At 36.3% G+C, this 16,711-nt stretch overlaps 1 long non-coding RNA gene across 1 annotated transcript; it reads left to right on the top strand.

Annotated features, from left to right (window-relative positions):
• The first annotated feature begins 6,576 nt into the window (after nt 1-6,576).
• LOC110792713 (uncharacterized) lies at nt 6,577-8,499 on the top strand. Its single transcript, XR_008926308.1, has 2 exons — nt 6,577-6,697; nt 6,826-8,499. It is a non-coding gene; the product is annotated as an uncharacterized lncRNA (long non-coding RNA).
• Nucleotides 8,500-16,711: the final 8,212 nt, after the last annotated feature.

The raw sequence follows: 16,711 nt of genomic DNA, 5'->3' as shown, positions 1-16,711 counted from the left end.
AAATGAAGAAGGATCATTCTCCATCTACATCGCAATGCTTCAATTGTAGTGAAATTGGTCATTACAAGCGAGATTGCCCCAAACTAAAGGAAGAGAAGAAGGACGGAAACGTTGCTTCTCCTTCAGGTATGTATGTTATACATTGTAATCTTGCTAATTCTACTTCTTGGGTATTAGATACTGGTTGTGGCTCACACTTATGTTCCAATTAAGAGGGACTAAGGAGAAGTAGAAAGCTTGATAAAGGCGAGATGGATCTACGCGTGGGAAATGGAGCACGGATTGCTGTATTAGCCGTAGGATCTTATTTTATTTCTTTGCCTAGTGGTTTTGTTTTGGAACTAGAAAACTGTTACTATGTTCCTAGTATCACCAGAAACATTATTTTCGTTTCAAGTTTGGATTCTAAAGGTTTTAGTTTTCAATTTAAAGACCATAGTTGTTCTTTTTCTTTGAGTGGAATGTTTTATGGTTCAGCACAACAAGAAAATGGTCTATATGTGCTAGATACGAGCAAACACATTTATAACATAAATACTAAAAAGGCTAAAACTGGTGATTTGGATCTCACATTTCTGTGGCATTGTCGATTAGGCCATATAAACACAAAGCGCATGGAATTACTTCAACGAAAGGGAATTATAGAATCATTCGACTTAGAGAAGATTGATGAATGCGAATCTTGTTTACTTGGAAAAACGACAAAGCAACCTTTCTCAAAGGTGGGAGAAAGAGCAAGCAAACTACTAGGAATAATACATACGGACGTATGTGGGCCTATGAGTATGAAATCTAGAGGTAAGTTCAGCTATTTCATAACGTTTACGGGCGATTTCAGTAGATTTGGCTATATTTACTTAATGAAACACAAGTCTGAATCGTTTGAGAAATTTCGAGAATTTCAAAATGAAGTAGAGAATCAACATGGCAAGAAAATCAAAGCTCTAAGATCGGATCGAGGAGGTTAATATCTTAGCCACGAGTTTGATGACCATCTAAAAGAATGCAGTATTCTTTCTGAATTGACTGCTCCGGGGACACCTAAATGGAATGGAGTGTCAGAACGGAGAAACATGACCTTACTCGACATGGTCAGGTCAATGATGGGTCAAGCCGAACTTCCTTTACAATTTTGGGGACATGAGTTGCAAACTGCAGCACTCACACTGAATCGTGCTCCGTCAAAAGCTGTTGAAAAGACTCCATACGAATTATGGACTGGGAAACTTCCAAAGTTGTCTTTTCTAAAGATTTGGGGTTGCGAGGCATATGTCAAGCGATTAATTTCGGACAAGCTCGAACCAAAATGTAACAAATGTTTCTTCGTTGGGTATCCAAAAGAAACAAAGGGGTATTATTTCTACAACAAGTCGGACAACAAGGTTTTCGTTGCTCGTGACGGTGTCTATTTGGAAAGAAATCATATTTCCAAATTGACAAGTGGGAGAATAATAGACCTCGAAGAGATTCGAGACGAACAACGAACTAAGAACTCTTTAGAAACAATTCGGGTTGATGAACCTCCAAGGTCTTTAGAAGAGTCAGTGGGAGTAGTTCCTCAAAACGTTGTTGCCCCTCCTAAGTCAAGTAGAACTATATTTCAGCCGGACAGATGGACAGGCGTCATCTTGACTGAAAACTTAGACGTTCTCATATTAGATAGTGATGAACCTATGACTTACAAGCAAGCTATGACGAGCCCAAGCTCCACTAAATGGTTAGAGGCCATGAAATCAGAAATAAACTCCATGTCTGAAAATCAAGTCTGGGATTTGGTTGATTTGTCGGAAGGGTTTACACCTATCGGATGAATATGGGTCTTCAAATTGAAGAAAGACAAAGATAGAATTGTATACATATACAAGGCTAGATTGGTAGCAAAAGGTTACAGGCAAGTTCACGGCGTTGACTACGATGAAACCTTTTCCCCAGTCGCGATGCTTAAGTCTATTCGGATAATCCTTGCGATTGCCGCTTTTCATGACTATGAAATATGGCAAATGGATGTCAAAACTGCCTTCTTGATTGGTGTTCTTGAAGAGACTGTGTTAATGACACCGTCGGAGGGTTTTGTCGATCAAAAGAACCAAGGAAAGGTATGCAAGCTTAAGAAGTCCATTTACGGACTAAAGCAGACATCAAGGAGTTGGAATAAACGATTTGATGAAGCAGTCAATAAGTTTGGCTTCATCAAGAATCAGGATGAATCTTGTGTATACAAGAAGGTCAGTGGGAGTAAAATTTCATTCCTAGTCTTGTATGTTGACGACATACTACTTATTGGAAACGACATTCCTATGTTGGAGTCTGTAAAGACTTGGCTTGGAAAGTGTTTCTCAATGAAGGACTTAGGAGAGGCACAGTACATATTGGGCATCAAGATCTATAGGGATAGATCTAAGAGGATGATTGGACTAAGCTAGAGCACTTACATTGACAAAGTGCTAGCTAGGTTCAATATGATGGAAGCCAAGAGAGGCCATCTACCTATGTCACATGGCACATATCTAAGCAAGAGTCAGTTTCCTAGAACATCTGATGAGCGTAGAAAGATGAGTGTAATTTCATACGTTACTTTCGGCTATTGGATCCATCATGTATGATATGATTTGTCCAAGGCCGGATGTTTCGTTCGCACTCAGTGCAACGAGCAGGTCCCAGTCAGAACCAGGTGAGGCACATTGGACTGCTGCCAAGAATATCCTAAAGTACCTGAAAAGGACTAAGGATCAGTTTCTGTTTTATGGTGGTATAGATGAGTTGATTGATAAGGGCTAGACGGACGCAAGCTTTTAAACCGACAGAGATTATTTCAGATCACAGTCTGGGTTGTGTTCTGCCTCAACGGCGGAGCAGTAAGCTGGAAAAGTGCTAAGCAAAGCACTATTGCGGATTCTACAACTGAAGCCGAGTACATTGCTGCCTCAGAAGCATCAAAGGAAGCTGTTTGGATTCGGAAGTTCATCAAAGAACTTGGGGTTGTCCCCACCATTAAAGGACCAGTGGCTTTGTATTGCGACAATAGCGGAGCCATTGCCCAGGCAAAGGAGCCTAGGAGCCACCAGAAGTCCAAGCACGTACTGCGGCGATTTCATATACTACGAGAGATCGTTGAAAGAAAGGAAATCAAGATTTGCAAGGTTGGAACTGACGACAACGTCGCGGATCCATTTACTAAACCGTTGCCACAAGTGAAACACAACGCACATGTAGCAACCATGGGAATCAAGCATGTTGGAGAATGGCTTTGATTTTCTAAGTATTTTTTTAGAACATTTGTTAGATCTATGTTTAAAACGATTGGTTTAACCATTTCATATTTATGAAATTTATTATTTCATATTCATTTAATTTTGGTTTAGTATTAAATGATAAGTCCATGTGATTCAAATCATTCAAATGGGATGTCAAGATGGATTTTTCGAAAAAGAAACACCCATAAGTGAACTTGAATATTGAAGTCACAAAGGATCCCTAATCCAGGTCATTGAAAAGGTGGACGACCAATGACTAATGAAGATTAGATTGCAAGTAGATTTTTTAGTTCTGTTTCTTGAACTAGAGTGACTGGATGTCAGAATCTTTTGCATAGATACTTATTGGATCTTGTATCGGATTGACCATGAGAACACTTTAAGAGATTAAAGTCATGTCATAGGTAGTTCTCATTAATGGTGATTAGAACCGTTCCTCAGAACATGAGCGATTATGTCTGCTCGTTTGAGAATTAGTTCGCTTTGATGCTAGCTAAACGTCGCACCGTAAAAGGAGGCTATAAAAGCAATTATTGGGCGTACTATGAATCAAAGTGAGTGTTCATATAGATTGCAAGAATGGATTGTCCTCCTATCTTTGATAGGATATGGTGTTGTTGTGTAACAAGGCCTCTCAGAGAGTTAGATACTGTAAAATGCATGGCCATGCTCAGAATGGTTAAGGCTTAACCTTCTGTAAAAGTTTAACAGCTGAGCTCTGTAATCCGATAAACACTTCTGGACCTAATAAGGATGGCTTGGATCTTGCCTTATGTTCAGTAAGTAACACTAAGCGACAAAGGAATGTGAATGCACACTTGTCTGAATGACAAGTGGGAGACTGAAGGAAATATGTCCTTCACCCAAGGTGCATTAAGTCTAATACAAAGGTTCAGATTAATTGCAAATAATTAATTCAGTGAGATCAAGTGCATTAACCCATGGCGCAGCTGCTCGGCTGCACGCGCTGTGGGCTTCGGCCTGCAGCGTGTGGCTGGGCGTTGGGCTATGCGCATGTGTCCGTGTGTTTGGCGCGGCCGGTCAAGGCCTCTTGGTCTTGGACGGTTACATCATTTAATACAATTAGGTTATTGTATTTTCAACACAACTCAGTACGCACAGTTTTCCAATCCTAAACCTAATTTAGAATATTACGTTCTTCAGTTTTCTCTCTGTGAAAACTGTTCTTCCCAAAAGCTAAAAACTAATGATTGATTGTCTAAGCTATGGTTATCAAGACGGATCTGATCGTGTCGGTTAACCAAGTAGAGGAATGACAAGTGGAGTTCTAAGTTCGTGTTCGTTGACAGATTACTTGGGAAAATACGCTTCGAATGTAAGTTTGCTTAACCTGTATTTTATACATGTTTCCTGACTTTGAGGATTGTTTCCGCACATGTTATTATGTTAACTGTATTCCCCTACAAACCCGTACCACATAACTCGAACCGAACCGGTAGCAAAATGAACTGATTTCAACCCGAACTGATGAACCCGAACCAAAACCGAACCGATGACCCAATTTGCATGGGATCGTGTAAAGACTCCAATAGCAAGATATTGTGATGGGTATTTCCCCTTAAAAAATAAATTTAATATAATTGTGAGCCATTGTCCCACATATCAGATACTAGATTATATCCCGTGCACGCACAGATTTTGATCATTCTTTTTTCACAAAATATTTAACTGAATATCTCCCAAACATTGCATAGTTATAACATTTTTAACATACTCGTTTAAATTTATTTATTTAATATGAATATTTAAAATGCTAATATGGTAATTTGACCAAAATATTGAGTGCTATATTTTCCATTATTAATATAGCGATTTGACTAAAATATTACCAATTTAGAATAATTATTATTACGTCGTATCTATTATTGCCATAATTTATAAACTAAAATTTATTTCCATACATAAATAGTTTATAAAAAGGCAGAGAATAAAAATAAAATAAAAAAGATACACTTTTTTAAGAAAAGTGGTTTTTGGCGTAAAAAAATCACACCAGAAATTGACACATGTCATTCTTAATGTTTCTTTTAGTATATAGTAATAGATAGATTAAACTGATAAGAACATAATAATTCACTTGATTCTTAACCAAAAGGGAGAGAAAGGTGTGAGTTGTCTAAATCAGTAAAATTGGTTTTATATGTTCTACATAGTAGCTTATATTTTATTCTCTCCATGTGGGATACTATTTAACCAACTCAAGGTAATTTTAACAAATGTTAAAACTATCCCTAAACCAGAGTAAATTTATAATCATATGATTCCTATTTTTTCTTTTAAAATGTAATGTGTGTATACACGGTAAATAATAACATTACATTTTGAAAGAAAAATAGCTTGTGATAAGGGTAGTGCAATGCCTTGAGGAATGTTGTTATCGGAGTATTAAAAAAATACAAAGTACGGACTACACTACCTTAATGTTGTAATTATGATCGAAGTTCACTTATTCCAAACTAAGGTGAAGTACTTTTGTACCTTCAAAAATAATAAAAAAAATACTTTTGTACCTTTAAAAAAAAAAGGTGAAATACTTTTGTTCTTTCTTTCTTTTTGATTTTATTAATCTTAATAAAAGTACGGATTAATATATTTAGTAAATTAATTGTTGAATCGTGTGCGCTAATATTTAGTAAACTAGTTGTTGGAATGTGTCTTAGCACATACAACCCCCTATGTATATACACTTGTCTTGTAAAAATGCTATGTAAAATACGAACCCTTGTAAATTTGTGAAAAATGCTAGAAATATGGTAAATGCTACAGAGTATAAATGTTACGTTAAAGTTAAATTAACATAATAGATAATATAATGTCATTCAAATATATATATATATATATATATATATATATATATATATATATATATATATATATAACCATAAATAGAGGAGTGGCATTCCCTATACTTGCTTGATAATGGTTATGTTGTGTTTCTATACTTGTTCAATTTTGTGATAAATAATATTCACTTTGTCCCATATTAGTTGTTACACTTACCTTTGCACAAAGTTTTAGGTGATAAGTGGTTGTTTGGTTATCAATTGTTATTTTATTGAAAAATTAAATGTGATAGGAGTTAGTGGGATATTTTTTAAGAAATTTTGTGAAACACTACCTTAATGTTTGGACGTTTTGTGAATTACTACCTTATAAAATCTTTTTTATATTTTCCTACCTTATAAGTTAGATATGTTTCGTTAACACTACCTTGTAACAAAAAACGTTAAATATCTCCATTTGTGGACCCCACCCTAAATATTTTATTCCATTTCTCTTCCCTCTTTCTCGATCTCTGTTCTCTACTCCTCTTTCTCGATCTTTTTCCTCTCATTTTTTAATGTATGTTGTCTTTCTTATCCAAATTCAATTCAAATTCTTCTTCTCCTCCTCAGTGGGTGATGCTGATTTTACACAGATAGGTAGGCCATGCATTAAGTATGTTAAAGACTTGAAGGGGCATGTTATCGAAAGCTTTGTTTCTCCAAGTCCTTGGCCTTGAACTAATACATGGTAAGTTAGTGGATTGAAATGTTTACCTCTTTGACAGATACTGGATGCTGATAAAGGGCACCGGTTGGAGAGCTCAACAAGACGAATAGCAACTCGGGACAGAGTTCAATTTGTGCCAATGCGTGATGTTCAATTAAGGTTTGTAAAATCTCACACACATATAGAACTGATCTCAACGTTTAAGTCATTTTTTTTATAATATGGCTTTGTGTTGTCTTGTGTGCAGCGGGACAGAGATTATAACCCAGTTATTACAGCTACAATCTTTGTCCTCTCATTATAATCCAGTTATTAAAGCTACAATCAAACCCAAAAATCATATTCCACACAGTATGATAAAATCAAGAAAAAAAAACCCCACCAAAAAAAATTAAAATAATCTCAAATTGTTGCATGATGCAGCCCCTTATATCCCCATAACTCATAAGTGGAGATCCATTTTGCAATTTCATCATCATTAAGATCGATGCTTTCCAATTTCTAAGAAATATTATGTGAAATTAATAGATGCGAGAAATCAAAATGTTGATTACAGAATACGAGATATAAACACGAAATTAGAGATTTTGGGGAAGAAAGAGAACAGAGACCGAGAAAGAGGGAAGAGAAATGGAATAAAATCATTGGAATAGGGTCCATAAACGGAGAGATTTAACGTTTTCTGTTACAAGGTAGTGTTACTGAAAATATCAAACTTATAAGATAGGAAAATATAAAAAAGTTTTTATAAGGTAGTAATTCACAAAACGTCCAAATATTAAGGTAGTATTTCACAAAATTTCCTATTTTTTAATTGAATGAAAGAGGGTGTGGGGACAAAAAAAATTAGTGGGAAGAGAGAGAGACAAGATAATAATTATGGAGTCATTCCTTATTTAGAAGTGTAACTGCTATAATATAGGACTCTACAATATTAACACTACGACATCATCTTCCTCAGTTTCCGTATCCTATCACATATTTTGTTAATTATGAACGTTTTTCGCCAAAACACAGAAATTTTATTGCAGCATTGCAGGAAGAAAAGGCACCTAAAACATTTAAACAGGCTATGCAACATGAGGGATGGCGAAAAGCAATGTCTGCTGAAATTGATGCTCTTGAAGAACAAGGCACTTGAACATTAGAGACCTTGACAGCAGTAAAGAAAGCACTTGGGAGCAAATGGGTGTACACAGAAAAACGTGATAAAGATGGGAATTTGTTGCGCCTTAAGGCAAGGTTAGTTTGTTTGGGTAATCACCAGGAGGAGGGGTTGGATTACAATGAGACATTTGCTCCTGTGGAAAAAATGGCAACAATTCGTACTTTCTTGGCCGTTGCCGCAATTAAGAATTGGGAGGTTCACCAGATGGATGTCCATAATGCATTCTTACATGGTGACTTAGAGGAGGAGATTTATATGAAGATTGCACATGGATTTCAGAAGAATAATTCTGATAGAGTATGCAGAATGAGAAAGTCGTTGTACGGCTTGAAACAGGCTCCTCGATGTTGGTATGAGAAATTGTCTACGACCCTATTGTCTTATGGGTACAAGCAATCATATTCTGATTACTCTTTGTTCACTCTTTCCAAAGGTTCGTTACAATTAAGTCTTCTCATTTATGTCGACGATATGATTATTGCAGGATGTTAGGTTATGATGCATATGACAATTCATAAATCATGCGGAAAAACCATAAAGCCAGGAAAGCATATTATTTACACATAATCATTTAGCATAGAATTGATGCATACATGTTGTAGCGTGCCTTCCCTAGCTGCGCCCGAACCGAACAAGAACAAGTCTTTAGGACTCCAAATGTCGTCCCTCCGTAGATAGTCCACAGTACGTCCGGATCCGCCTCAAGTTAGACCAACTAGAATCGCCCTTAAGGTTACTAGGAATTTCGGCTAGTGTTTGCAAATGTATGGCTGATTTTTATTTCAAAAACTTACCCTTTGAATACTTCAATCGTACTTTTCAAATAATGACCCTAGGCCCTTATTTATAGAGGTATGGAAAAGGAACTGGAATCCTATTAGGATACTAATTAGTTAAACTAGAATCCTAGTAGGACTCTAATTAATTAATTTTATCCTTTTAGGATTAGGAATTTAATCATCAAACAAATCCTACACAATTTAGGTTTCGTATGTGAACACAAACTCTACACGAGCATGACCCACGAGCGTGCAGGCCATGCCCGCGCACAGCCCACACGGCCGCTCGGCCCACGCGAGCCGCAAGCCCACGCGAGCAGCAGCACAGCTCGCAGCCCATCACTGCGCGCGCTGCCATGGCCTGCTGGGCCTGGCCTTGCGCTGGGCCTGGCGTGGCCTTGGCTGTTCGTGTGGCACGCTTGGCTTGCTGGGCGATGGCCTGGCTTCGTGCTGGGCCCTCGTCCGGCAGGCCTCGTCCGATGCTTATTCGTACGATACGCTTCCGATTAAATTCCCGGTTCCGGAATTCATTTCCGATACGAACAATATTTAATATTTCCGATTCCGGAATCAATTTCCGTTTCGAACAAATATTTAATATTTCCGTTTCCGGAATTATTTTCCGATTCCGATAATATTTCCGATTCTGACAATATTTCCGTTTCCGGCAATATTTCCGATTCCGGCAATATTTCCATTTCCGATAATATTTTCCGATACGTACCATGTTTCCGTTTCCGGCAACATCTACGACTTGGATAATATTTATATTTCCGATACGATCCATATTTCCGTTTCCGGCAATATCATCGTTTCCGGAGTATTCATTTCTTGCTTGTGACGATCTCAGCTCCCACTGAAACCAAGATCCGTCGATTCCGAATATCCATAGATAGAGTATTTAATGCCATTAAATACTTGATCCGTTTACGTACTATTTGTGTGACACTACGGGTTCAGTCAAGAGTAAGCTGTGGATTAATATCATTAATTCCACTTGAACTGAAGCGGCCTCTAGCTAGGCATTCAGCTCACTTGATCTCACTGAATTATTAACTTGTTAATTAATACTGAACCGCACTTATTAGACTTAACATAGAATGCATACTTGGACCAAGGGCATTATTTCCTTCAGTCTCCCACTTGTCCTTAGGGACAAGTGTGCATTTCCTAATTCCTTTGTCGCTCGATGCTTGCTCTTGAACATAAGGTAAGAGTTGTCATCCTTATTATGTCCAGAGGTGTTTCTCAGTTTCAGAGTTCAACTGATCAAATAAACAGATAATCATAGCCTATGATTCATCCGAGCACGGCCATGCATTTCACAGTTTCTAGCTCTCCGAGTGGCCTTTGTACAACTTTTAAGCATCTCATCCCGATTTATGGGAGGACAATCCCAATCTTGCGATCTTGAGATTAGACTTCGTTTGATAGGTGATTACCTGAGCGTTGCCTTTATAGCCTCCTTTTACGGTGCGACGGTTGGTCAACGTCAAAGTAACCAGTTCTCAAACAAGTAATCTCAAATCACTCAGGTATTGAGGATTTAGTGTCTAATAATTTTAATGAAATTTACTTATGACAGATTTTCATCTCTTACAATAAAGTTTCATAGGTCTTGTCCGATACTAGTCTTCCCAAAGTAAGTATCTATGCAAATGATTATGACATTGCCATGTCCACATAGTTCAAGAAACAGAACTACTAGTCATCTTGCATTCTAATCGTCTAACGTTTTCTATGCGTCCAATTTTATAGAAAACTCCGACTAGGAACCATTTTCAACCTTTGACATTCAAGTTCACTTGATAGACATTTCTTAGTCACAGGACTGGTCCTGACAGTCTATCTTGAATATATCGTCAAATTGAAGGGACTCGTCATTTAATACTAAACCAAGATTAAATGGAATATGAAAATACATTTCATATATGATAAATGTTCAACCCCAATGTTTTACAACCATGGGCCTCTAACCCATTTTTAAAACATTTCATGGAATTCAAAGCTATGCTTGATTTCCAGTGCTACAATGTGAGTGTTGCTTCTCACTTGTTGCATAGGTTTAGTTATCATGCTTTGCTAATCTTAATATCCCTTTCATCGAATGTTTTTCGAGATAGGATGATAAGATCTTTTGAGTTTGTTTATTATGTGATCTAGTCTTTCTTACTTAAATAGTGGTTCTACGCATTTTGCAATGAAGAACCATCAAGTCAGCAGACATGTGATCCAGTCAAGTTCAGTGAAGAACTTTTAATGTAAACAACTCAGTTTTATTGCTTCTTAGGCAATAAGTACTTCTACTTCAACTGTATAGGTTGCTAGTGATGCTTTGGTTTGGATTTACTTATCCAAGCAGTTCACGGATATGTGGAAGACTTTCCAGCTGTATCTTAGAACATAGAAATTAATATTTAATTTCCCACGCAACAACTCATGGTCTTCAATCCATGTTGCCATTTCAAAACACGATGCTCTATAGCTCGTCTTTGTCAATGGTTAACTCCATAGGGTCTTGCTTGATCCTTTGCCAGTGTTTATGCGTGTAGCATCAATATTTAGCACATCTTTATTTCCTTGAATCAAGAACTATTCCTATGTACCTTTTTAAGTACCATAAGTATTCTTGATCTCAATCTAGTTGATATTCACTTAGATCATTAGAGATTGGTATATGTTCGTCATGCCTAAAGTCATACGATACTTTTTTTGGCGATCCTCATATTAAATCATACATGATAAATTCTTTTGCAGAATAATTCCCAATTTAATTCTATTCATGTAACTTTAGCTCATTCAATTTCAGTAGATACTGAATCCAGCTAAATTCTTTGATATATAATATAGGTTAAGAATCTCACTTAGATCCTTTGATGTTTAACTTAGTAAATGCTTATACATAGTTCAAACATTCATTACTTAGATTTATTCATATGGATCGAATATCTCCAATGGAGTCTTTCGTGTTTGATTTAGTAAATGCCATTACTTAATCTAAAACATTAATATAAGATCTTTGTAAATAGATCTTAAACCCAGTATGTACTAAGTTTCGCCTTGGTCCATCATTGATGAATAATTTCAAATCTAAGTCATTAGCATTTGAATGTTATTTCACAATAGAGAGATATGTGTGTGATACACATAGGACCAATTAAGTTTTATGTACTCCCACTAAATTTCTTATATATCTATAAGAATCATATACATTTTATGAAACTAAAATACTTATTAGCTTCACTAAAATACAATTCCAATTCCCAATTGCTTGCTTAAATCTGTACTTAGATTCTATAAGCTAGCTTTCTTTTTCAAGCATTTATTTGGATCCACAAATCCTATGACATACCATGTACATAGTTTATTCCAACATTTGATTGAGGAATACGTTTTGTCATCCAATTGCTATATGTACCAATATGCAATCATTGCTTGAATTATAGACTTGAGCATTACGATTATGCATGAGGTTTCAACACAATCCATGCCATGAATTTTCTTGTAACCTTTAGCAACTAATCTATCTTTGTGTGTGAACACAATTCCATGTTTGATGGTTTTTATCCTTAAAACAAACTTGCAACCAATAGGTGTGAAACTATTCTTGCAAATCAACAAAATTTCAATTTTGTCATCAAAACATTGAGTATGTTTTATGGCCTCTAACCATTTTAGGGAATCTGGGTTTCGTCATAGCTTTCTTACAGGTCACAAACTCATTAATCTTCATGATAATAGTTTGACTGTAAGTTGTAGGTTTCTTCACTATCTAATAGAAGAATTGCATAGTTTCAGTGACTTGAACTCTATGCCTACTTGGGTATGGAACATCAAACAATAGAATATCAATAGCCACTTGAAAGTCCTTTGAATATTCTGTTCTCCTTGAAGCACTTGTAAAGTCTTCTAAGAGATGTCTATTCTTTAAAAGCCACTTCTAAAGTCCTTAAAGAATACGTGTTCGGATTTTCTAAAGAACTTCGAAAAGCTCCGGAATGTCCGTTTATGTTTGTTGTTCGCCTCGAAGACTTTCGAGGTCTATTTTCTCCCACTTGTCATTTTGGAAAAGAATCCCAACAGGACATTATTTCGAGCAAACAAACATTATGTTCTTAAAAATTTGTGGTAGAAACAATACCCTTGTGTCTCATTTGAATAAATCACAATGAAACATATATCTATACTTGGGCCTTAGTTTGTCGAATGACAAACACTAAGCTCCCACTGAGTTTTGCAACTCTCTAGATACATTTTATGAAAAGTTATTCTGAAATTACTTTTCAATAGCTTTGACGAATTTGGTTTAGTTTGGTGGTAGTTGAGCATTTTGTTTTAGAAATTATAGGAAAAGTCTTTATGATTCATCATTGATCGAATCAAGTACTAATTGACTTCGATCATTCCAACGTAGATATGCCATATCTTATGGAGCTAGATTGTGAAATTACAACACACAATCATTGATGATCATATTTGGTCTCAAGTAATCATCAACGTGATCTAACCTAGATCTTTTATGATTTCTTGCCAAGTGGATTTTATACTTCTGAATCTTTGAACTAGCCAAACACATTCAACTTATATCACATTTGAGTAAATAAACCTATATTCACTCAAATCCATGTGAAATAATAAAGTCATAAAATCTTTCTTTAGCTTTGAACTCTATTGTCTAGGCGTTCTAACAATAGTTCATATCTTTTGTTACTTTCAACAAGTAAGACTAGTTGTCTTAAATTGATTTAGAAATCAATGAACTTTCAAAATTCCATCAAAATAGAGCTTTTGAATGTTAACTTATTGATATGGTCTAAGCAACAATGCCAAAGATTAGTGGAACTCAAATCAAGGGGTTGATTTGAACCTAGTAAAGTTCTTTAAAGAGTTGTTTGTTTTAATCAAGCATATTGACTCAACCCGTAAATGACCATTTTATTCAAATAAACAAACAAACAAGCATTGTTTTTGTTCTTCTGAATGTGAGTCTTTATGTGTTTGAAGCAGAAATTTAGGTATGCTGATTATGGAACAAAATAGCCATTAAGTTCCAGCCTTGAAAGGACTTAAAACAAACTAGATGACCCTACAACTAATGTAGCACTGCCATGCTTCATTTCCCACTTGTAGGTCATTAGTGTAGCCTAGCTTCCATTGTTTGATTTATTACCGAAGTAAGAACCTCAAGCGGTATATGATACCAAGGAAGTTTGATTGCTAGGTCACTTCTCTTTAAACATAAACTTATAGGTAGAAACGGAATCGTAAATTCCTTTCATTTGTTCCTTGTTTTCCTATTTCTTGTACCCTTTCTTATAGTCTTAAAAATTGAATTCTATAGTGTTGACTTTTATACTTTGTTAGACATGTCCGATGTCATTCCAACAGAGTTCTTACCATTTTATTTATGTTGAATATTCTGTTTCAACTAGATGATCTTACCAGAAGCTTCTAAAGTTCTCTAAGCATCAATCTATTCGAATGTCTAGGGACTAGACTCATTCGAGAATTAAATGGACAAAGATATTAGGTTGTTAACCATTGGTAAAGCTGAGTGTTTAAACTCAATGCTTTATGATCTCAAAACTACATTGTATTTTGAATTCACAAGCACCAATCGGTTTGCCATTCGACTTTGATACTCGAAAACAACCATAAAAGTGCTAAAAGAAACGTACATTTTAAATCGCTCATTTTCTCTCATTTCCGTGAATCGTTCTTGAATTCACTACCAATCGAGGAAATTTACTGTTACCTTTCTAAAAGGATTTATTGCAGTGCAAGATATTTAATTATAAACAATAATTAAAACATACATTGATGCATGCAAAGTCTAAACATTTATCATGAATAATAACTTGAAAATGAAAGCAATCATGCAATTTAAACAAGTCATTAACATTTTATTCGAATTATGTGTTCCGGCAGGTGTGAATAAAATGATTCCAAGACCCTAAAACCATTGAAGAATTAAGCACAGTTTGTCGACTCAATTCTAAAACATTTTAGGTAAGCAAAAGCCTTTTGCTAATAGTCTAGAAACTACTCTTGGTTGATAGGTACGTCTAAGAACTTATTAGGTAAACATATCGATTTTGCCACGACATAAAAGGACTCCTTACTTATATCGTTGAGTTTCACCAAAACTAACATGTACTCACAATTATTTGTGTACCTTGCCCCTTTAGGACCAATAAGTAACACCTCGCTGAGCGAAAACTATTACTAGATTGATGTAAAGGATATCCAAGCAAGTGTATATTTTGGCATGGCACCTTTTAACTCAATTTTTAAGTTTGGAACTTAAGGCTCTTACTATGTTGGTTAGATTTTAAGTGAACTAAAATCCTTAATCATGCAACATAATCAAGCCACAATCTCATGCATAATTAAGACATATTTAAAGCAATAAATAACTTAAATCATGCATAAGATAAATGTGATCTAGTATGACCCGACTTCATCTTGAAGTTTCAACTTCAAAGTCCGTCTCGAAAATCTCCGTGGGAGACACCATTTTCTTCAAATAGGATAAGCTATAATTTAAACTAATTACAACTATTTGATGGTACGCAAACCATATTTGAATTGAAAAACAATTTTGGTACTTTAGACCAATTACATTCAAAATAATGGTACGCAGACCATATTTTCTATCCTATTTGGGCCATACTAGTCACTTCATAACCTGCAAAACAATACATATACAATATATACCATTCACCCATTCATTATCATGAATGACCCACATAGCTGGTTAGTAAAACACATTATGCATCACATAAACATTTGCAGCAATTAATCAAGGGCACCAATAATCTACAAATTATTCAGTCCTTATTAATTCTAATCAAGTTGTTTTAACCTTAAGGATTTGTAGACCTAATCAAGAGTTTATGACCAAAAGGGCTCCCACTTAAACCAATAAATTCATATGCTTTACTAATTTTAAACATAAAAATGTATTTCTAGTCTAACCGGAAACATACAAATTTAATTAAAATTTAAAGCTCATATAAATTTATAATTGAATCCAAAAAGTTTAATTTAATTTCAGTCGTATTTAAATTAATTCATGATTTTAATTTTAGTAAAATAATTAGAATAAATAAAATTTATCATAATTACAATATTCAAAATTAAAATCCAAGAAAATAATTTAAATTATTAATTTTAAAAATTAATTAAAATTACGTAAACTGAAAATTTCAAATTAAAATTTCAAAACGATTTAATCGCAACGCAACAATCCCACGCAACGCACGCCCATGGGCCACACGCACACAGCCATCGCTGGCCATGTGCGCGCAGCCCATGCGCTGCGTCGCATCGCTGCTGCTCACCATCGCAAGGCATCAATCGAACACGCGAGCTGGTGCTCGCTGCGCGCGCCAGCGCTCGATGCACGCGAGCCATCGCTCGCTGCGCTCGCTTGCCAGCGCTCGATCCATGCGAGCCATCGCTCGCTGCGCGCCTGCCTTTCCCGCACGCAAGCTTGCGCTCATCGCACGAGGCAGCAGTATGCGAGCTGGCGCTAGCTGCGCGCGAGCCATCGACGATGTGCGTAGCGCTCGTGGCACGCGAGCTTGCGCTCGCTGCGCGCAAGGCTCCGCATGCTTGCGCGAGGCAGTGCGCGCTGTGGTGCAGCACGCTTGCTGCCCACACGCAACTGCTCGTGCCTTGCTCTCGCCCTTGCCCATGCGCCCATTGCTCACAGCCCACGACACAAGGCAGGGCTGCTGCCTTGTGCTCGTGCACCATGCCCTTACTCGCTGCATTGGTACCGCATGGGCGACGAGCTCCCTTGCTCGTCGTCGCATGCCCGCACTATACAACATCCCTTAAGGGTAACACGTAGCGTCCATTGCTTTGTGCGTGCAAATTATATGAGCGAATCGCATAAAAATTAAGAATTTATTTTCAAAATTAATGACAACTTAATAAATAATATTAATTTCATAATTTTAGGGCGAAGAATCGAAAATTTATTAATTAAT

This window comes from Spinacia oleracea, chromosome 1 (assembly GCF_020520425.1).
Source record: "Spinacia oleracea cultivar Varoflay chromosome 1, BTI_SOV_V1, whole genome shotgun sequence".
NCBI lineage: Eukaryota > Viridiplantae > Streptophyta > Magnoliopsida > Caryophyllales > Amaranthaceae > Spinacia > Spinacia oleracea.
The sequence above is the reverse complement of the archived record's forward strand: the minus strand, read 5'-3'. Positions and strand labels throughout refer to the sequence as shown.